Raw genomic sequence first — 22,840 nt, 5'->3', positions numbered from 1 at the left:
TCAAGAAGAGACTTCATTAGGTATGAGATTGCCACTAAGATTTAGGTCCTAGACTACAATTGTCGTACCTTGATTTTCGTTGTCCTTCGTAGCAAGTCGGAGGATGAAATCTGTGATTTGGTCCTGTTGAAAAAGGTTAACAATTAGCACTTCGGAAGCTGTCAAAAGATTTCAAGACCCCCTTAAGATAAAATCTCCACAATTTACATATACCATTGGAATAACACAAGTATCAAAATTGCCTCATACCTTTAGAATTTTACCTCTGGGATAGATGAATCACCTTACCAGAAACTGAAGCATTATGGGTAACATTTTCTTTCGCGAAAACCAAAATCATAAGTATTAGACAATGGAAATTCAACCTAGGACTTGAAATTATTTACATTTTGGTTTTCGAATATTTTTTTTTATCCCGAAATGACGAATTTATCAGCAGTCATATCGATATCATATCTCAAACATTTTTTTTTTCTAAACCGTAACTTTATTTGGTATTCATAACAAAAGAAGTTGAGAATACGAAAACATATCTTACGGGAACTTTAAGTTAAGGGTATCTTGAAACAGCAATTTCATTTTCGAATCTAAATCCAAATCTGTATTGTTATTTCAATGTTGTTCAGCAGTAACCACGATATATTTCGACTATCCAACCTAAAACTACTTTGCTAAAGATAGGCTTGAACTTTCGTTGCACCATCAATTTAAAAACAAATTAACTGATAATTGATTGAAACGCAAATACTTGATAGTGTCGAAATCTTGTCTGTATTGACCTGTTATATATGCGTAAATTAACTAAATTGATCAAATCCATGATCCAATTTGAAAATAATATGTTGTTTTCCAGATACGAGGGCAATATCCTTATATTATTTTTTTCAAATCTTTGTTGGCACCGTATTGCAAACTTGACCGATGCTTCATAGTTATAGAAACAAAATCTAATATTGAAATTTGTTTGTTCGAATTATCAGATAGAGCTCGTTAGAACACATTGGCCTGTATGTTTGCTATTAAGCCTGTTTTGTTCGAAAGAACCTCGGGAAATAAACAAAAAACAAAATAGATATCCCGTTTTTAAGTAAATATAATATAACACTTCATTATCCTATAACAGTCAACAATGCAGGTAACATCAGTTCATCTTTTTTAGCCGTGTCTTTATTTCATAGCGAGTTTTCTTCAACTATGGACAAAGCAGTACAAATCCTGGAAATATATACAACAATAAGATTTAAGGTGGTACCTAACACTACAGGGAGATAACTCTGTAAACATCAGCTAAAAGTTTTAGTCACGTTATTGTTAAGGAACGAGCCACATTTATTTTAGTCAGTACCACCTTAATCTGTATTAATTTATCGCTTTAGTTTATGAATGAGAATGCTAAAACAAAGAATTATATTTGCTGCAGAATCTGTGATTATTTGATTGTGTCTTGACTTGTTGCCAGTGCACATGCAAATGATATATAGCATTCATTATAGTCAACACTCGTTCTGCATCAAATCTTCTCTGTTTTGTTAATTAATAAGTTGTCTGTACTTTTGGTTTATAATTGTTGATTTTACATAATGTTTCATAAAAAAATATTATTTGAAATCTAGCGGTCAATGTTACATGTAACCTTTTGAGAAACAAGTTAATTTCATAAAATTTAAAAACCGAGCCTGATATTGCATTGAAAACATGGCTTATTTTCATGGTATCTTTCTTTCCAACAATGATGTAATCTATGGAGGTCAATTGATGTGTATTGAGGGTTTTGCCTTGTCTCGTCATGAGACACTGGTGTTAAACTGACAATCGTAACTGGAATTACAACGATCCCAATATGGCTACGGCAGAACTAGGTAATATCTTTTCAGTCATTTTTTCTAAAATGTAGCCTGTTGTTGTCAAGAGTTCATCGATTGGAAGGTTTTTCTATACCATTACCAGAATATTTGATTCGTAACAGTGTACTATAATTGTCTAAGCGCTTCGAAAATTACCGTCGAAAAAATACGGGATGAGAGAAGGTATACATTGTGTCATTTATGTTTTGTTTAGCTGTCTCCTTGACGTTTATCCATCAACTGATATTATCCAAATTTATTAGTATAGCAAAAAAACAAAACTTAAATAAAAAAAACAAGTAAAATATAACACATGCATGAAAGGATACGGGTTTAGTGGTGTTGATCAACTGTAAAAAGGGGGGGTGGGGAATTTACTGTTCATTTAATAAGGTGAAAGACCTTTAAAATTGAGAATAGAATTGGTGAATGTGTCAAAGATAAAATTGAGAATGGAAATGGGGAATGTGTCAAAGAGACAACAACCCGACCAAATAAAAAACAACAGCAGAGGGTCACCAACAGGTCTTCAATATAGCGAGAAATTCCCGCACCCGGAATGAGACAACAACCCGACCATAGAGCAGACACCAGCCGAAGGTCACCAATGAGTCTTCAATGCCACGAGAAACTCCTGCATCCGGAGTCCGAGGCGTCCGTTAACATTAATTTATGAAATTACATTGACTGAATTAGGATAGTTGGACACAATTACAACAGAATTCGTTTAAAATACTAAAACATATGTTTTATAAGCAAGTAACTTGTCTTGTCTTTTTTAGTGTTGAGTTGAAAATAAAAACCTTTTTAAACGGAAGTTGCATATTAGTATTTCGTACTTCTTAAAATACTCTGAATTTCTTTTTTTTTTACAAAAAAAAAACCACGTGTTTGGTATGCTAATTGTTGTGTATTCATAAAGATAGATTTTATATCGTCAAGATACCAAATACGTGATAGGTATGGTCTAAAAATAAGCATTACAATCGAGTTTCAACTCATCAGCTCCTATAAAAATAGTTATACCGCTTCATAACAAGTTCAATAATTTCAACAGTAAATAAAATTTTTATTAGATGTAACTAAACAAGAAATATGTACTTATATAACTATACATGTATATATACAAAAATAGATGACATTACTATTAACAATGTACTTTAGAGGCTATTCACTGAAATTAAATTTATCAGAACACTCTACGTAGCGAAAGAGAAAAACCCACTTAAAATTCCAGACTAAATCCGGAAAACGCTTATCTGTTCATTTACAGTGTAAACTGAGTTTTGTAGTATGGGCTTTTTATTAGACGCCATATCAGCTTTTGACCATTTAAACAACTAAATTTGTTGAATTTACATTTTTAACGAAAAGAAACCTCTTTACCATATGAAAAACTTACTTGTGCAATTTCGATTTGTCTACCACAAAAAGACTTTAATCATACTCGAAACTTGCATGTTTCGATTGAAATTTCACTTTTTAATATTAGATATACAAATGTAATATTAACCTTTTGTTTTTTTCCGAAATTTTTGGCCAGAGATTCAATAAATACTTGACAACATTGACAACATGAGTCTGCTTGATGCAGGAGAACAAACATACCCTTATTGCACATGTAATGCACATTCAGATATAGAACAACAGACATAGATCATAAAATACTATTGTTAGATTCAGTTAACAATATGTTAGATCATGCTTCATATCATATAATCCACAAATACAAACGGTTTTGTAATTAACATGCATATTTTGCGTCGTGTTACATTTCAAATATTGTATTTTATACTGTTGCTAATAATTGCATGTACTGCCTGTTATTTTAATGCAATTAGAAAAATATAAAGTGTCTATAAAAAGCAATTATTTGCAGAATATCAAAAAAATAAAAACACAATAACAATAACATTCATAACATTGTAACAAAAAATAAATATCAAGCAATTTACAGCAGTTTGCATCAGAAACAACGGAACAAACTTAAAAAAAACAACATCGCCTATAAAAACATAAATAATCCAAAACACCCTCAATGAATATATGAACAATAGGAAATATGATTTTTCAGTATCAATTATTGAGGTCGGTTTTAGATATACTGTTATAAGGTCAGTTTTGGTCCAATTTTCGAACAATAATTCATATCAATTTTTAGTATAAATCTCGTTGACCGCAACACCTGATCCAGATTTTTTTTGTGTCAAGGAATTCGATAACATTGGCATATGTTACAAAAAAATTTTGATTTTAGATTGCTGTCAAGGTTTTCCCTACGCTTTTAAGTCCGAATATCCTCGTATTTTATCAATATATCCAAAAACGTTCTCACTTTGAAGCCGTTAATGTACTCTTATGAATATATTTGTTTAATCTAGCAGTAATGCTTTTAAAATTTATCTATTAAAGAACCAAACTATAGACTTTTAATTTTTGCATTTTAGTATAAAGTTAAAATGTAAGGCAAAGAGTCATTCCTTTAAAACATTTGGTGAACTTAATGATATAATACCCACACAATCCCTATAACACTAAACAGAAGAGCGGTGATATTTGACATTATTCCGTAGTTTCTGATAAAGTTTTAAATCAAAGCTTGCTATCAATAGCTGTAACGTGGTCGGCTATTAAAAGCTCGGCCATAAGCTCTAGAATATGAAGTAGATGGCACTGAGACTGAATGTCTTGCCTTATCTGTGTATAAATTAGGAACCAGACCCACATTAGAGTTGACCAGGTGGACACTGTTGCGTCCGTATAATTTTCTTTCGTAGTCAATCAGCTGCCTCCAAAATCCATTGTTTGGACGAATCACCGACCTCCTTTTCGACACATAATCATGAGCTTTGGCCAAAGTCATTCTATGATATTTCATCAGGTGAACTATACATAGTGTGGCGGATCTGCTGACACCAGCTACACAGTGAACTATAACCTTCCCTCCACGTGACGCTATGGTACTGATCTCGTCTGCAACTCGGTCGAAATGTAGATATAACTGTGCTTGTGGATGATCGTCGACGTGGATTTGTGTACTCTGAACTCCTGACACATTAAGGTTTGGTACGTCTAAAGTGCAATTTATTATATGGGTTATTCCAAGTAAAGACAATCGTTGACGAGTTATTGCTGTTGCACTACAAAGAAATAAATAATCCGTGATTTCTGCTATTTGTGTCAAATATGCCATTGTTTTTTTAAATGGTAGAACACGGTCTGTTAGATGATATGTCTATAAATGTCTAGGTATCTGAAAAAAAATTAAAAGTAGATATATTAAGGAATATGATAAGAAAAACAATAGATATGGAATACTTTTTATCTTTATAGTTTATACTCACTGGAGGGAAGAAACTTTTCGATTCTCTTTCTTGGTTTTATTTTTTGTTAGCGGGTAAAAATAGGAAACTCAAGGTATTTGAAAAACATTTCAAAATATATAATGAAAAAGAAAAAAAAAGATTGTTCAATCATTTTTATTTAAAAAAAGAGACATTTTGACTTCATGTGGATTCGTAAGGCGGGTGATGCATGTAGAGCAGTAAACGATTACCATGTCGACACAGACCGTCCCGCCCCTACCATAGCCGTGCGTGCGAGATCCTCACATATAACATATTTAGTTATATTTACAGTGTTTTCTATTGGAAAATGACTTTGATATATAAGTGCAATTGTATAATTCATTTTTCAAAACAATGCCGCGATTAGACGAAGGACACAGACGTGAATAAGTTTTCTTCTTTATCAAAATCTAAATAAAGTGTGTATGTGTGAATAAATAATTTATTCTTATTATAAATAAGAAGATGTGGTATGATTGCCAATGAGACAACTCTTCACAAGTGACCAAATGACACAGAAATTAACAAACAAAAAAGGTAACTGTACAGTCTTCAACAATGAGCAAAGCCCATACTGCATAAGTATGCACCCGTTTAGACATGCAAGCATTATTTTAGGAAAATGACTGTTCTGCAAGAGGAACTGAATCATTGAATAATAATTGCGGGTTGCTAGCTTAATGTTCATTGTCAAGTATCTCATGCATATTCCAGACGACTTACAACAGGGGCAAATATGTCATGCATATTCCAGACGACTTACAACAGGGGCGTCATGCATATTCCAGACGACTTACAACAGGGGCAAATATGTCATGCATATTCCAGACGACTTACAACAGGGGCAAATATGTCATGCATATTCCAGACGACTTACAACAGGGGCAAATATGTCATGCATATTCCAGACGACTTACAACAGGGGCAAATATGTCATGCATATTCCAGACGACTGACAATGAATTTAAATATATGTGTAAATGCCAATACTGGTATAATTAAGTTGCAACTGCATTCAAAGTAGAAGTTATTGTAAGACATTTCTTATATAAATGCAAGAATAGACTTAGCTTACTTTGGGATTCAATACCCCCTGGGAGAACACCATCATGTGCCCGCCATTGTTCTCCAGGGTATCACCCATCCTCGTATAGTAAGATGAATGTAAATTTCTGGTAGGAGTGACATGAATAAGTATATAATGAATATTTATGTAAAAAAAACCAAATGAAATAAAACATCTATAATCTTATTTCATGTTGATTGAAGTAATGAGTATCTTGGTTTATTTAAATAATTGCTACTAAACTGTGTTTTCAAGATAAGAGATATTGTTCAAAGAAGGGGTTGTGGTTTATTTAAGTATAGGTCACCGTGACAAGCTCTGATATATGTATACTTATACTCTATGACAGGTTAACGAACCTGTTTATTCTTTTGGCAAGATACCGATAATAATGATGTTATATTCATTAATAGTTTTATACGTGCCCCTATCTGCATACCTTACATATGTATTCAGTGAATGATTTGCTTTTAATATGTCTTGCACTGTTTTGATGCAGCTTTTAAATGGGCTAGATTTCCACCTTCAAGTTGCCGAAAATATTGAATTGTAGATCATTTCACCACTAAATAGATATAGTTAACAATGTATTGAACGATCGGCAGATACAAATAAAGGGGGACGGTCCCATATCATAAGTCGAATAAACATTATACTCGTGGAATTATTTATTTTCGTAAGTACGAATTTTCGTGGATTGGGATAAACTTGTATTTCCGTGGAATTAGCTTTCGTCGTTTTGCAAAAGTATGCATCCAAGCATATTATAGAGTATTGTACTTCGTTGGACATTCTAATTTTTGGTTTATCTTTACCTATACGAGATGCATGATGCATGATAATTAGTATCCCTCGATTAATGATAAATCCAAAGTAAATGTATGATAGTCAAAATAAAAAGACAAACAAGCCTACATGGTCATAAAACTAAATATTGAACAAAACGATCCAAACCAAAAGCAAGGGAATGCACTCATGAGCTTCCGAATGAACAACAATTTCCACTCCCCTAGCGACACTCCCCTTTTGTGCGGACAATTTGGTTGCTTAAATAGGGAATCGCTGTAGCATATGTGCCCCCCTCATAAAAAATTCTTGATCCGCCACTGATATTTAGAAAACAATCTTGACAGGGAAAATGACGGTTTTTTTTAAACGGTTGCATGGAGTACAGTTAATGTATAACAGTAGGGAATGTAAAAGACATAATAAGATGTCTATTTTTAATTTAACCATTAAATATTAGGAAATTTTAAAAATTATCTTAATTTCATACATTGACTTTCAAATATATTTACAGACAGCCATTCTATGACCGTAAAAGCCAACTATAGAAAAAAGACATACCTTTTCAGAAATCAATTTATCAAACCCAAATATACATGTAGGAAATTGTGCACTTATATTACGTATATGCTTGACAAACATGACCATACTTATTTCTGTAAAGAAGACGGATACAATTTTGTAAAGAAATTTAAAAGTTTTGTTCATTTATTCATCAAGTCTAGAATATTGCAAGGTTTTTGAAGTGCTGAAAGGTATTCGACGTAATAAATTATACAGATGGAATCAAATAGTGAATAGTAAACGAGACTGTATAGATTTTGTAACAATCTATATAATGTCAATTATTCATGAATAATTCTATGTATCTTTACATGTTCTTTTTGAATCTCCCGAAGTAAATGTGAAATTTGGTTTGAATGGATTGTAATTAAATAATACATGCAGCCGGGAAATTTTCTATATTGATTGAGGGTTATTATATGTAAAAGACATATTAAAGTATACATATCTATCAGAAAGAGACGAGTACCATTTAAATACGCATGACCACTTTCTCTTTAATTGCAATACCCTTATTACTATTTGAAACTGATGAATCCTGTCACATCTGAATATTTAGAATTGTTAAAACTATTAAAAGTTTTAAACGTTTTTATACCATTTATACAATTTAATCAATGTTCACAAAATTAATACGACATTCACATCTATTAACATTGATTGCCTGAGGACAAACTTTTGATAAAGCATTGGAAATATTATGTTGCTTTGCAAAGTCTTGCACCAAAACAAATCGACACAAAAGTAAATTAGTTTCTCTCTGGAAGACAGTAAATAGCTTGACTTTCAATTAAAGATAAGTTTGGAGTGGTTCTCATTTATATTTTAAAATACATGGTATAATTCGGCAATTATCATCATAATTGTATAGTGCATTGGTTCTATATGCTTTTGTTTTTTTAGACCTCTGATATTTGTTTGCTGTCTTTAATGAATGCACAACTTTCATATTTTTTTTAGCTATATAAACATAGTCTTACTCCTTCATCATACAGTAAGTTTACTGCTCCAAAAACGTCTTTCATTATTTACAAAAAAGTGGTATGTATGTTATCAGCAAAAAGTTCAGTATAGGCAATTAAACAAGAAAAGATAAGATAGATCGTCGATTCATATTGTCATAAACTCATAAGCCTAATATTAATCAGTATTAATTTGACGACAGAAATATAGAAGCAAATACGACTTCATTACAAGCACATACATATTAAATAAATCGTCTGAAAGTGTAACTATTCCTAAATTTATTAAAACAAATTGCTACTTCTTAGAAAAACAGAACACAACATCATTATTTATTACTTCTATCATTAGATATACTCGTTTCATATATTATGCTTGTATCTTAATTATTTTCGTGATGTATTATGAACTGTAAAAAGTAAAATCAGAAAAAATACGGAACTCGGAGGAAAATCTAAAACGGAAACTCCCTAATCAAAAGGCAAAATCAAAAGCAACACATCCAACGAATAAATAAAAACTGTCATATTGCTGACTTGTAATAGTTTGTTAATTTCGTCTATGTCACCAACTACATTGGGGTATAATTGTGCATTATCAGATCTTTGTGGCTAAACCTTCTCAGATATGAGAAGACAATATACATCTTAGAAATTTTATACTTCGACTTTGTCCACTTTATTTTACAAAAACCTGTTTGATTCAGAGGTGAAAGTACGTAACAAATAAATGTTGATCTTATTTCTGTATAAATAGCAATCTCTACCCGCACGCGATCATTAGAATAACAGAAACCAGTTTAAACCGACAATTCTGCAAAAAAAATAATCTTGATTATACTGGTTTACTTGCAGAATGAATGTGCAATGACGTAGACAGTGGCCTCGAAATATGTTTCGTAGGAAGTTGTGTACTGTATTGAGTATTGTGCACGTGAAAGACTTCTTTAAACCCACTGACAAACAATTTAAAGTTTCAATAAAGCAATAATCATATATTGAATGATAGTTGAATAACTTGAGTTATTAAAGTTCATGTTTGTTAAGATATTTTTGCATTTAGAATGTCTTTTTTATGAATGTTTTTTTATATTTTCTAAGAAAATTGGGACTGAGTTGGTAACTTCTTAAAATATGACGCCTCTAGCATTTAGAAAAAACTATAGATCTTTGAATAAAAAAAGAAGATATCTAATATTAGTGAATGGGCTATAATTCTTTGGTTTGTCATATCGACTCCTATCAACCTAGATAGCGATAAGATTTACGACTTCTACATGAAACTTGTCAAAAATAAAACCTAGTAATCCAACCAATGCAATAGGAAACCAGAATAAAGATGACGAAAATCTAACCCCAATACAAGATCGTGATATATAATACACTATTGTCGCAAGAAAAAAGTTTTGAAACAAAATCGCAGAAAACAATCCAACAAATTTTTAACACTTCAATGCAACTCTGACTCAACTAAACCAGTATAAAAAAACAGTAAAAAATCATCATGATAAAATTACTATAATGGAATTACATCAATGAAAATGATTGTCGAATCAATATCGAAACTGTTTGAAAGAAACATTGTTATATGTTGTTTTGTATCAAAAACAAACGGTTCTCAGTTTGAAAAGACTCTTTGTAATGTTTCTACCAATTATATGTACTCTTATTCCCTAACAATTTACACTGTCTACTTATTTATTGTTCACAGATCTGTATATATAAATATATACATCTACATGCAGGTATAATTTAAAATAACACACATGTAATTAACAAGTAATTAAAGTTGATCGGACTTACCTAATTCTAGAAGCGAAAGAATTTACTTAAGAAAGTAACATCCACATAACAAGCATCTTCAATAGCACACCTTTACTTTATGATTTATAATTAGTTATATGGTATACACTGGCAGGTAGCCATATAGTATGTCATTGATCTATAAACCACACTTTCTTTACATTTAAACGCCTATATTAATAATTTGTTACTTCTGAACTCGGACTCCGTATTGTACTTGTTGTTTACTTCATATGTTTGTTTTGGAAGTTTTCAGTTTCAAATGTTTTGACGTATATTTGCGTGACGTGGGCGCTATATAATTAACATTTTATTGCTATTGTATTGATGTGTACATTTTGTGAAGGATGAACGGATACTTTATCTAAACACCTATCTAAACCTCATATCAATTGTGCCCCATCTCCTATATTTATCTTTTAATCAAATGTATATGTTGTACGTGAAGTGGAGTGCAGTTATAATAGTTGATATAATATTTTTCTATTCTTGAAAAGTGATGGTTTTTGGTAGAAGGAAAACAAATTAAATCAAATCAAATATTGTCGTAGAAACTTTTTTGTGACCATTATATACGAACACAATAAACACATATACATACATATCAAGGATACGCAACAAAAACGGCATCAAAATTTATAACAACAAACAAGCTGTTAAGAGTCCCCTGCCCTCAGTTCTAATGACTCTTTTTTTCAAGAAGGATCCTTACTTATTTGTTTGTAAAGGCGTTGATGGATTTAGTAAATAAAATGATTTTTTTCTTCTTCAGATAAATTATTAAAGTTATTATTTTCAGTACATATGTGTTGAAAACAACTCGTTGTAAAGTAATTTACAAATATTTGAAAATACCTGGAAGGTGATATATATATTACGTTGATGATTTTCTGTGAATTTCAATGAAATACTACAAAATGTCATGTTGTTGACGCAAAACATGGATAGACCTAAAGGCGTATACTAGTAACGTAAAATGCACGCTTGTTATTAAAAAAAGAATTGCACACCTCAAAACACTCCTTATATAATTATTTTGTTTGAAAGCCGACTGATGCACACCTATACATGTATATGGGATCATGCGCGGTTGTTGTCATTAAACCGTTAGTTTTATGATAAATAATGATAAAGTTCATTTCCCCATGTTTCACGTGCAGGAAAAACTACAAAAAATAAAAGAACAAAAATTCTAAACTCCAAATAAAATCCAGAAAGGAAAGTATCCTATCAAATAGCATTACCAAAAGCTCAAATACACCAAAAACGAATGGAAAACAACTGTTATATTCCTGAATTGGAACACTGATATGCTTTCAAATGATTTTCCTATAAAATCATATGATGAATAAATTATCTTTTAAAATGAAACTTTTCCAAGACATCAGGTTGGAGACACTATGCATCCTTGCTACGCCTCCATATGCATTTTGAAGAACACGGTCACCGTCAGGAAATTGCAATGATTTTGGGCATGTAAATTAACAAAAAAAAGCAAAAATCATTGAATAATTTTCAGCCAATATCTTAGTAGCGTATTTAAATATATTCGTTTATTTTGCTAATCCAACTGTTCAGTTTGGTTTAATATGTGTCTTAGTCGTAACATTGTATGTGTCTTACAAATCTGGTATTGTAATTTTGAACATTTTGTTCAATATTTTCATTTTAAGAGCTTATAGCTGTGTGTTTTTTAAAAACAAGATTGGGCCTTATTTATTGTCGACATCTACTGTTTAATGAAATAAAAATACCATACTTTTCACAATAACGTGTGAAATATTACATGTCTTTATTTCAAATTATCAAAAGCAATCTATTTTCCGAAAGGATTTTTTTCCATTTATAAGCAATCTATTTAAATTAGATGAATTAATTTAACGATCTTTTGAAAAAAATAAAGTTTTAGATGTGCGGCAATTCTATAATGTAATAACTTTCTATTATACAAACGTCGCTCCTTTGTTAATATATACAGTTGTTGTTCAAAACTATTTAAAAACTTAATTGTGCTTGATAATTACTATTTAAACCAGTATAGTTTTGGTGAAACTGAGCTTTGGTAACAATATCCTCGCTGACAAAGCATCTCATTTCTATTTCAATTTATATACAAGTCAATCACACTTTAGTCAAGTTTCGAAATCTGTAAGAAATCGCGCTTGTCATCAAGTTTTTAAATTTAAACCAACTTTTGAACAGTTTTAACAAGTTTAAAATGACGCCGTATCAAAATAAAGTAATACGAAGTGATATAGACAAACGAAAAATGTTTGAAAACCCCACAAGATAGGCAACAAAATCAACATAATCAAAGATCTAGACATTTTTTCCATTTTATCATTTTAAAAGAATGAGTGTAATTTGATAATGGTTTACAAGATTGTCAACATAACTTAATTTGCTAAATTTTGGTCGACAGATTTGGTATTTCTGACAAAACCTATCAGTTGATGCTCCCGTAGGCATCTGGTTTCAAGTGTTGTACGTTACCTCGACTATATGTGTTTAATGCACAATATTGAGCTTCAAGAATTTGGCTTTGAGAATTTTTTACCAAACGTTATCTAGCATTGCTGAGTTTGTTAGTTTATCTTTCTTGGTGACACAAAAAGCATGTGTTTAGCGCATTTAAATTGGCACCATGCGATTATTATCATCTTCAACTATCGATGGTTGTGCATTTCTCAAACCTGGTTTAAGCCAAAGAGATAAGGATTAAATTTTGTATAGTGTCTTATACATATGAAATATTAACGTAAATTCGGAAATCTCAAAATTTTGCATTATAGTCTCGAATACTTTTTGGATCAATTTGGAATGCATGCAAGTTTTCAAATGCATAACGTATTTACTCAAGCTACTGTTTCACTGCCTCAGCAGGGACATTTTTTTCTCTCCAAATTATGTTATTGCTTTGAGATAAAAGCAAACCAGCTGTAGTTCACAGATATCTGTATATGATGGTGTTTCTTAATTTGTTGTTGAAACTGTTTATTTTAAAATCTCATCTCATATAAGTTTATAAACGTTAAGACTTAATTTTGTTTGGAAAATACTCTAAACGATACACCTCTAATAAAAAAGTCATACAAAAAATTGGAAACCAGCATTGTTCAATAGACAAAAAGGTCAATTTGGTATGCAGTAAATACTTCTTTGACAATATTCTAGTTTTGGACCACATGAATCTAGATAATTCTTATAAAGTGTTTTATGATCGTTTGAAGTGGCTTTGTACCTACCTATACATCCCGTCATTATGTTATTTAATGAATGGCTATTATCTATTTTGAATTTATTGAACCATAAAACTAATTTTTGACTCTTCACATTGAATAATCCTCGAAGCGTATGAATACACAACGTCAGAGTGGGCGTGTCGCCATCAACATTGACAACATTGAAAATAAAACTAATAATTTTAACCAATCAGAAGAGAGTAAATACACCAAATTTATTTATTTTTATATACTTGTCTTTCATTATGCCTTTTGGTGCTACGTTTGTTTTCATAGTGATTAAGATTATGACCAATGTTGACTGCTGTCCCCCTATTTTTGACATTTATACCTATTATGTCTGTTTGATTTGTTCACACATCGTTGTCAATATAAAGGAATTTCATGCGACTGTCAGATGTTAGCTAGCTATAAAACCATGTTTTATCCACCATTTTCAACATAAGAAAATACCTGTACCAAGTCAGAAATATGACAGTTGTGATCCATTCGTTTGATGTGTTTGAGCTTTTGATTTTGCAATATTTTAAGGTTCTCATCGTTTTGAATTTTTCCTCAGAGTTTTTGAGATTTAACTTTTTGTAACATTTTAAGTTTTAGAGTCGTGTTCATGCAAAACAACATTTTTTTTTAAATATTTTGTTTTTATTTAAACACATTCTTACACCAGTACTTTATATAGTTTGGGCACCAAACAATATTAAAATAGATGAGCAATTTAATTAGCTGCATGTCTTTTTAATTTTTGGCTTTTGAAGATTGCTAGTCATACAATTTATACCTAAATTATTTTCTCGTGGGAAGAATATAATCATTTTTACATTCAAATTGCATCATAGTGCAATGCAATTTACAAATTGTTGAAAATACCTTGAAGGTAAAATATATCACATTGATACTATTATGTAAACTTCAAAGATAATTCTTTTACCTCAAAGTGCGTATTTAAATGAAAAGGTATTTTTCTTTTACGATTGATCCGATAAAATTCTAGATCTGACATGCCCTATAGTGATCATTTGAAACTGCTCTTATAAAGGTTAAAAACATACACACCACGTGTCAATGAACTTATGTCGCTTGCTAATGCATGATAAAATCCTATAGGTTTCACAAAATGCAGTGCCTAATAAGGTGAAAAAAACATCGTTAATCTTATCAATACATGAGTAATAACGCCGTCGGATCTAAACCCCAGAATGAGTATTTGTAAACAAGATTTGGGTAACAAATACATTACTAATATCTCACACTATTCGAGAAAATAATTTACTCGGGTAAACGCTAGAAATGTTTTTTCCTGCTTTCTTATCAATATACCCGTATTGTGGTTTATTTTCGAGGGGTGTGAAATTTCGCTATTTTTGCGGATAGAACAAATTGGCCAAAATTCCGCCTATATAAGTCGCTTATCTGTATCAACCCGATACACCAATATAATACAAAGGGCTCTGTTTGAGCGAGTATATTTGATGAGGGTTGATACAGTATGTAATATTGAATAAGCAATATCAAATACACTTTATTATATACATGTACCTCCAGTACAACTAATTAAGATGTCTTTCACGAAACATGACGTAAAACATTTGTGTCAAAGCGGGTTGACATAGAAAACGCGATAATCAATACAAATCTAACAACTTTTCGGAAAGGCGTGTGATCCTACAACCATATGCAATGTTTAAATAAAAAAAAAACATATATCTTTGGCCGAATATATCATTTTAAAGTGTGAATTTGGTAAGCCGCGTCTAAAATTACGTTTTGCTTCAATGTTTATGGAATATGTAAATAAACTCATTATAAATACCAGAATTGAAATTTTGTATTAACGCCAGACGCACGTTTCGTCTACAAAAGACTCATCAATGACGCTCGATTAAAAAAATAGTTAAAAATGCGAATTAAGTACGAGGTTGAAGAGCATTGAGGACCCAACATTTTAAAAGTCTTACCAAATCAGCTAAGGTAATCTATTCCTGAGGTAGAAAAGCCTTAGTATTTAAAAAATGTAAAGCTTTGAAAATGTTTTTTAAATTCAAAGAAACACCTCTTTCAACTATTCAATAAGTACAATAGTTTGTTTATTTGAAAATTGAAATGAAGATTGAACATATCTTTAACATTGTCCAATCACATCACATGACAGTTCGACAAAGAGTTTCATTGTTCACGTGTCGGAGGAAAACGAGGGAGACATTCGTATATCAAGTAAACGGTACAAGTAAGAAAAATTACACCGAATTTTATGAAAACTAAACGCGCCAGATAAATTTCAGGCAAAGTTTTGATTTCCCCTATAAATTGAACAAAATAATATCCCAAATTCTCATATTTGTCGCCATTTCAGACTTGTTATTACCCTTTTCTGAATTCATGGAAATATTTTGAAACTTGAATTATCTTAAACTTGCAGTAAGTTGTTAGCTAATAATCCATATCGAAGGCCTCACATTGACATTCAGAAAAAAAAGCTTTAAAAAGTGTTGTTTCGTGACTTATGGTTTTATAAAAGGTATGTATAAGGAACTGTAGTGCTCGGATTTTATTCTCCTCGTTCATAAAAAACCTTTTATCGTCCTTTCAACCCAAGTTACATTTATACAGGTTTTTTTTAATGCACACAAGGCAACAAACAATAACATAAGTAGTACTTTGAAATAGAAAAATTATTAGGGACTTTCTGTTTTGAATTTTCCTCGGAGTTCAGTATTTTTGTGATTTTACTTTTAGAGTAACATAATATACGACACACGAAAAACAATCACACTGATACAGATAAAAATATTTTAATATAAAAGTGATGTATTTGACAGATTACAACTGTGAATAAAGGATAATGCGGTCGCATATGGCGATGGTGGGGAGCCAATGAAACGAACATATGTGACCGTCAAAAACAGTCCTGATATACCTATTCTCAACATTCGTTAAAAAAATGTCCAAACTAAACATTTCAATTATCTCGGAAACGTCTATAGCAATTGCACAATGTTGTTGCAAACGACTCCTTCATCCAGTCATCCATGGAACTTTCAGTAGACGTCATCTCATCAAGTGGTGTTACATGCCTTAGTCATTTTAATTTCACGCTTCCATTGCGTTTGCCAACGATTGTTGCAAGTCTTGGAAAATCCTATATTGTCTAGCGGTCAGAGTTAGCTGCAATGGAATGGTATAACATATTTTGTTGATATGGTTTTATATCAGCTATAAAATCCAGTCCATATTATTTGCATAACTAGTATCAAAAACGGCGTGAATAAGAATCTAAACAAATCTTCTAACCACCCATTTACTATTCTTAAGTCTGTCTCATATTCTATAACATTAATTTCCCATCCACAAATATATGGACGAACTTCAACTGTGTTCTTTCCAGTCTTTTCATACTCAAATATTATCAAACTCTTCCAAAATCCTTGATTTGGATGAATAAAACGTCTTTCATTAAACACGTGATCGTATGCATCCTTTAACGTCATATTATCATATTTCACAAGATATGCTAAGCAGACGCTGACTGACCTACTCATGCCTGCAATACAATGCACGAGTACTTTTCCGCCATTGTTTCTTACCATGTGAATATAGTCAATACATTGGTCTATATATTTCAATAAATTTTCTGAAGCACTGTCTTTCATTTCAACTCGCAAAATATTAGTAATACCAGAGGGATATTGAAAATCTTTTAGCTCAGTTGCTGTATTCAACACGTGCGTAATACCGTACTTCTTCAGTCTATGTTCATTGATAGACGCGACACCAGATAAAAACAGATATTCCTGTAATTGAGCTACAGAGTTAAAGCCTTTCATTTTTTCTGAAGAGAGAAAATGTATAGATATATTAAATAAAGCAATTGTTCCAAGTATTTAACCATAGTTTGTTTTTATATATACAAAACTATATATGATCCATTGTGCATCTATGCGTCTATAAGACAATAATATAATTTAGCATGTTTTAAACCGTTTACAATCATATGTCATAATAGCGTGTTTTCGTCATTTTAGCGGTATTTTGATATTGCCATAAAAGCCGAGGGTTTGACTAGCCATACAACCAGGTCTAACCGACCATTTGTTTCTTTCTTACAATGACTAACGTCCTGTGCCAAGTCACGAATATGGCAGTTGATATCAGACAGTCCGTTTCTATATATGTTGGTGTTTGCCAAGTTGTAGTTACCCCGATTTTGGTTTTTTTCCATTGATTTATGAGTTTTGAACAGCGGTATACTACTGTTGCCTTTATTTAGTGTTTCTGGTGTTCTGTTCAATGTTTTCGTCTTATAGTTACAGTGTTTCTCTCGGTTTTAGTTTGTTATCCAGGATATGTTTTTGCCTTTTTTGTTGCTCTTCCATCAGTTTCTTTTAAAAATAAAACGAATTTAAACCGATAACACATACATGTATATCTTTATTTGTGCCTATTTTAACTATGTTTATCCTTGTATATACTAGTATATCATGACCTATATAAGGATATTACACATATAGGAGGAAGTAGCTTAAATCAATGTATTGTTAATTTTAGAACTTACATAGACATATGATAGATGTAAGTATATGTTAATCTCTGTAAAAGTTATACGTAATTTTTAAATGAACCTGGATTAAAACAATGAACTCATTTAAACATTTTCGTATTTTCTTTATATTTGCCTACCTTTCTCTACTTTTATGTGGTGTCGTAAGGAATCCATTATTAACCTATTCGTTCATATGTTCGAATGTTTATAAAATTGAACTATATGTAGATACTTATTACTCACCTTGGATCAAATCCACGTGGAGGAAACCAGCAACTCACAAAACATAAACAAATATCATGGCGACCGAATTTGGATTTTAATAATCGTTATTATCTACCTTTATTACACCGTGTATTGAAATTCAAAACCATTTAAATTAAATCAATATCAAATTATTCTCGATATAATAAATGAATGTGTGAATTTAAATGTCCATGAAATATCATAAACATTACAACAAATAAACTCATCATAGAAGCAGCAACTTATTTGCAGATTAAGCATGATATGAGAATATGATTCAAATGTTAAGTATTATAAATATTTTGATATGAGCGTCACTGATGAGTCTTATGTAGACGAAACACGCGTCTGGCGTACAAAATTATAATCCTGGTACCTTTGATAACTAATAATGTCATTGTTACTACTTAGCTCTGTAAGAAAAATATGATATGCATATCTTTTGATTTTGCTAACAATAATTTGTTTTGATTTGTCACTTGTTCTATATTTTAACAAAGACACTATTGATCCAAAACGTATTATTGACCTTAGTACACACAAGTATTGACTTATGTACGTCAATGTTACCTTTGTTAAACACCTGGTCTATTGATCTGGTAATCAATTATACCTGTGATTATATGTATATCTGATGTGCAAACAACTGCATGTTCAGTATCATTAAACAAGGCACAAATCCTAGATTATCAAAGGGGTCTACGAGGTTTTATCTTATAATATATAGTGTATTTTTACCGGAGTTTTAGAATCCAAAAGGAGAAAAATATCAGACCCTCATTTTAAAGTCACAAATAATATATACCATCAAGAAGAGAAGTCATCTTATTATTAAACAATCAACAATTTTCACATATTTTTTATACTTTAATTTTAGTTGCCTTGAAAGAAGAAAAATATCCAGAAGCCATAATCATAAATAGTTTATTATTATGATGTATGCATTTTTGTCATCTAACGTTAAGTTAAAAAGAATTAAGACAACGTCACTTAAAAAAGATCCCTAGTATTTCAAACTTGACATACATTGATATTGTCATATTTATGAATTAACTGTTCATTCTAAACTTTGGATTTTCTTAAACAGGAATAGTTAGGCCTTTTCACTTTTTTTTTATTGGAGCGTCACTGATGAGTATTTTGTCGAGAAAAAAAAACGCACATCAGGGGTTCAGACTTTTAATTTTGATAATTTGATGAGATTATTTGAAATTGTATACTTCCAAAGATTTCTCTGTTCTTATATCTAAAATAAAATAGTTGGTAAGAACTCTACCATATGCTGTCAAAGCTTTTGACAATATCGTTCTTACCCATACTATATATTTATATTCGAATTGTAAACGTTATCAAAATCTCTGGAAAAACAGCAAAATTGGTAGACTATAGATCTCACCAAAGGTAATCATACAATGTCATAAGGGACTCATTAAAAAAATTATTTCGAAATTTTTATTTTTACTTTGTCAATTCTATGTGAAGAGATGTTATGCTTTGCCATTTTATTCCCGCGATTGAAAATTATACGTACAGAGAAAACTATGCCTATATCTTTTCGAAGGAATGCAAGTATTGTTTTTTTTTTTACTTTCACTGATCTATAATCTTTGACCGCCATTATATGTTTAAATTTTTTCAACAAAACCAAGAAAGTTACTTCTAAATCTATTAATAGTATGTTATTTTACATCACTAATACACTTCCTACGTCTGTAGAAAGTAATATTCAACATCAGATGTCAATCTTAACAATATGGACGATAATATAATTAAAAGCCAAATAGTTGAATAAATAATTAGCGGATTCTGCTTTTGTCAATTTTTAATACCTTTTTTTCACATTGGTATTCACCTTAATAGTGTTTGCATCTAGGGTATGTAATAATCTAAAGCGAACTTACCTTTTTATTCTGTTAGATTCCAAAGTGTGGCAGCCATATTGATCTTCTAAGTTCTAAAAATAAGCAACACGCGATTACATGCTTAGTTATTCCTCTCGACCAAGTAGACGTACATATATAAACGTAAGTACAGAATCTCCCAAATGATTTAAATACCCTCTATCTATATCGACATTATTTGTCCCAAGAAGTAAAAATTGTGATCAGTTTATTCAGTGTATATTAAGTAGTCAATATTTCACTATTGCTTTCTTTACTTTTTGTAAAGTGCGTCCATAAACATATCACAACAAGTGCATTCTCATTTCGCAATTGAAGTATATCGTTTTCATATGCAAATTACTGCTTGAGACTTAAAATAACCATTGATGTTTATCTGTATCTAAACAGCGATGTTAAATGATCCATGTGCATTAATTTACAAAACTTACAGTTCTTATGAACATACTTGAATGTCAATATTTATTTCGCTTCTTACACGAATGAATATTATAAACTGCTAAAGAATAATTTAAACACAGATAAACAAATTTTTAGATTTGAGTAAAGTTACGTCGTTTTTCGTCATTTCGAAATGCAAAATTCAGTATTTTTTTATGAATTTTTTTCTTTTATAGATTGTATGTCAGAAAGAGTCTGTTTAGTTTAAATTGCAATCTTGTCGTTCAAGGCATGTCGTTTGTTTCTCAATTTGCGCAACTAACAGATTTTCTCTACCTCAGCAGTGCATTCGCCATTACGCGCGAACGTCTACTGGATTTTAGGATAACCCATATCATTAATTGCACGTTAGAGGCACCAAGTCCTAATGAACTTGAAATAAAAACAACATTCCTTCAAATCGGCGACAATCCACAGTCCCGTTTAGATGAATATTTTGACAAAGCAGCAGACGAAATCAATGACGTTGCTATGCAGGGTGGAAATGTTCTTGTGCACTGTCTTGGCGGAGTTAGTCGATCATCGACGATATGTATAGCCTACCTAATGAAACACAAGAAAATGAAACTGAAAGAAGCGCATGATTTTGTGAAAAGTAAAAGAAGAATCATCCGCCCAAATATAGGATTCTGGGAACAACTAGTTAACTATGAAAGGAAATTATTCGGTTCCAATACTGTAAATCTAATTGAAACAAGCACTGGATTAATACCAGATATTTATAGTGACCAAACAAAAAACATGCTCTAGATATTTGCTGTTGTCTTAATCCAAGATTCATGATAAGGATGTCTTTCCTAACCCCCTTGCAATCAGTATTAGATAGTTAAAAACGATTTAAAATAATGAGAGCTGTTTAAATTTTCCAATATTTAAAAGAAGCAACCAGTCATGAACGAAAACAGTATGAACTGTAAAGAAGTACAGATAAAGTAGCTTATTTGGGGTTTAAATTATTATTTTGTTCTCATATAATTCTATTCTATGCCATTGCTTTATTGTAACTTTAGCAGTGAAGTAACGACCTTCCAAATTATTTTACTTAAATGCATTTAAATTATTATGAATCGTGTTTTATCGATATCAAGTAATTTTATCAAAGCACACAAGTGAACAATGTCATGATTTTCCAATGAGTATCAGTTGGCCAGACAGAAAGATGCACAGTTCAGTCCTAACATAACGAGTGTCGTCACTTTTGTAGAACACTTTTGAAAAACAAAATTATCCAAATTAATAAACAATTTGCTAAAAAAATTATTGCACTTTAGTCGAAACAACTTCTGATGGACTGGTATAAAGCCTATCAAGGAATTATCAGATACGTACTGCATCTTTGAATGGTACAATCCATATGATCCGACATCCAAATCATTCAAGCTTTTTTGACACAAGTTGGTTTATAGTTAACGAGGATGCCACCAAACATTTTACAAGTTATTTAGGGTGTTCTCTTTTGTTAGTAGACAACAATGTATAAAGTGAAAAGCTCACGAATACTCCCCCTCAATAAATATTCGTTAGACCAGATACAAAATAGAAGTCGCAAAGGAGCAGTTTGAACACAATTCGATGAGTTACGGCCACATCTTACATGTGCACGCAGTTATAGAAGGAGTTGATGAACGTATAGTTGCATATAACTGCTTACATCCACTTCATTTGAACTTCGATGGATAGTGGTCCTATTGGCAATCATACCACCTCTCCTTAAATTTATTTTTTGAAAAAAGTCACTTGAGCATTCAAATGCGCTATTCCATATATATTTCTCTTGTTTATTCGTGTGGTTTAGCCTCTGTTATGAAACCTTCACTTATCTTCATTTTTTGAACAAGGGTTCGGATTTTGGCCATTCAAAACTGTAATGAAACACAGAAAATACATAGCACGTATTTCCAAAATAAATGTCAGTGCCACTGATCTCAGAATCTAATAATATCCGGCTTCTCTCAAATACAATATAAACAAAGACGACAAACAATAAAAACACATGCAATAACATCAATTTGGCATCTGCATCATCTGAGTTTGAATCATCACAAATATATGTTGTTTCAGAAAAAAAGATAATTATTTTCAATTCCTTTCGGAACTC

General features: G+C 31.3%; 3 long non-coding RNA genes across 4 annotated transcripts; 1 reads left to right on the top strand and 2 right to left on the bottom strand.

Moving 5' to 3' along the window:
* Positions 1-2,892: 2,892 nt before the first annotated feature.
* LOC139491716 (uncharacterized) lies at positions 2,893-20,442 on the bottom strand. Of its 2 annotated transcripts, none has more exons than XR_011656615.1 (2): positions 20,302-20,442; positions 2,893-5,097 (listed from the first exon to the last, which is right to left on the bottom strand). It is a non-coding gene; the product is annotated as an uncharacterized lncRNA (long non-coding RNA). The 2 variants fall into 2 exon arrangements; XR_011656614.1 differs by lacking the exon at positions 20,302-20,442 and adding an exon at positions 10,373-10,718.
* On the bottom strand, positions 16,391-19,023 carry LOC139491718 (uncharacterized). Its single transcript, XR_011656617.1, has 2 exons — positions 18,398-19,023; positions 16,391-16,779 (listed from the first exon to the last, which is right to left on the bottom strand). It is a non-coding gene; the product is annotated as an uncharacterized lncRNA (long non-coding RNA).
* On the top strand, positions 18,098-21,802 carry LOC139491717 (uncharacterized). The gene is made up of 3 exons (XR_011656616.1): positions 18,098-18,183; positions 20,318-20,424; positions 20,919-21,802. It is a non-coding gene; the product is annotated as an uncharacterized lncRNA (long non-coding RNA).
* Positions 21,803-22,840: the final 1,038 nt, after the last annotated feature.

The sequence above is a fragment of the Mytilus edulis genome, chromosome 10, assembly GCF_963676685.1.
Source record: "Mytilus edulis chromosome 10, xbMytEdul2.2, whole genome shotgun sequence".
NCBI lineage: Eukaryota > Metazoa > Mollusca > Bivalvia > Mytilida > Mytilidae > Mytilus > Mytilus edulis.
The sequence above is the reverse complement of the archived record's forward strand: the minus strand, read 5'-3'. Positions and strand labels throughout refer to the sequence as shown.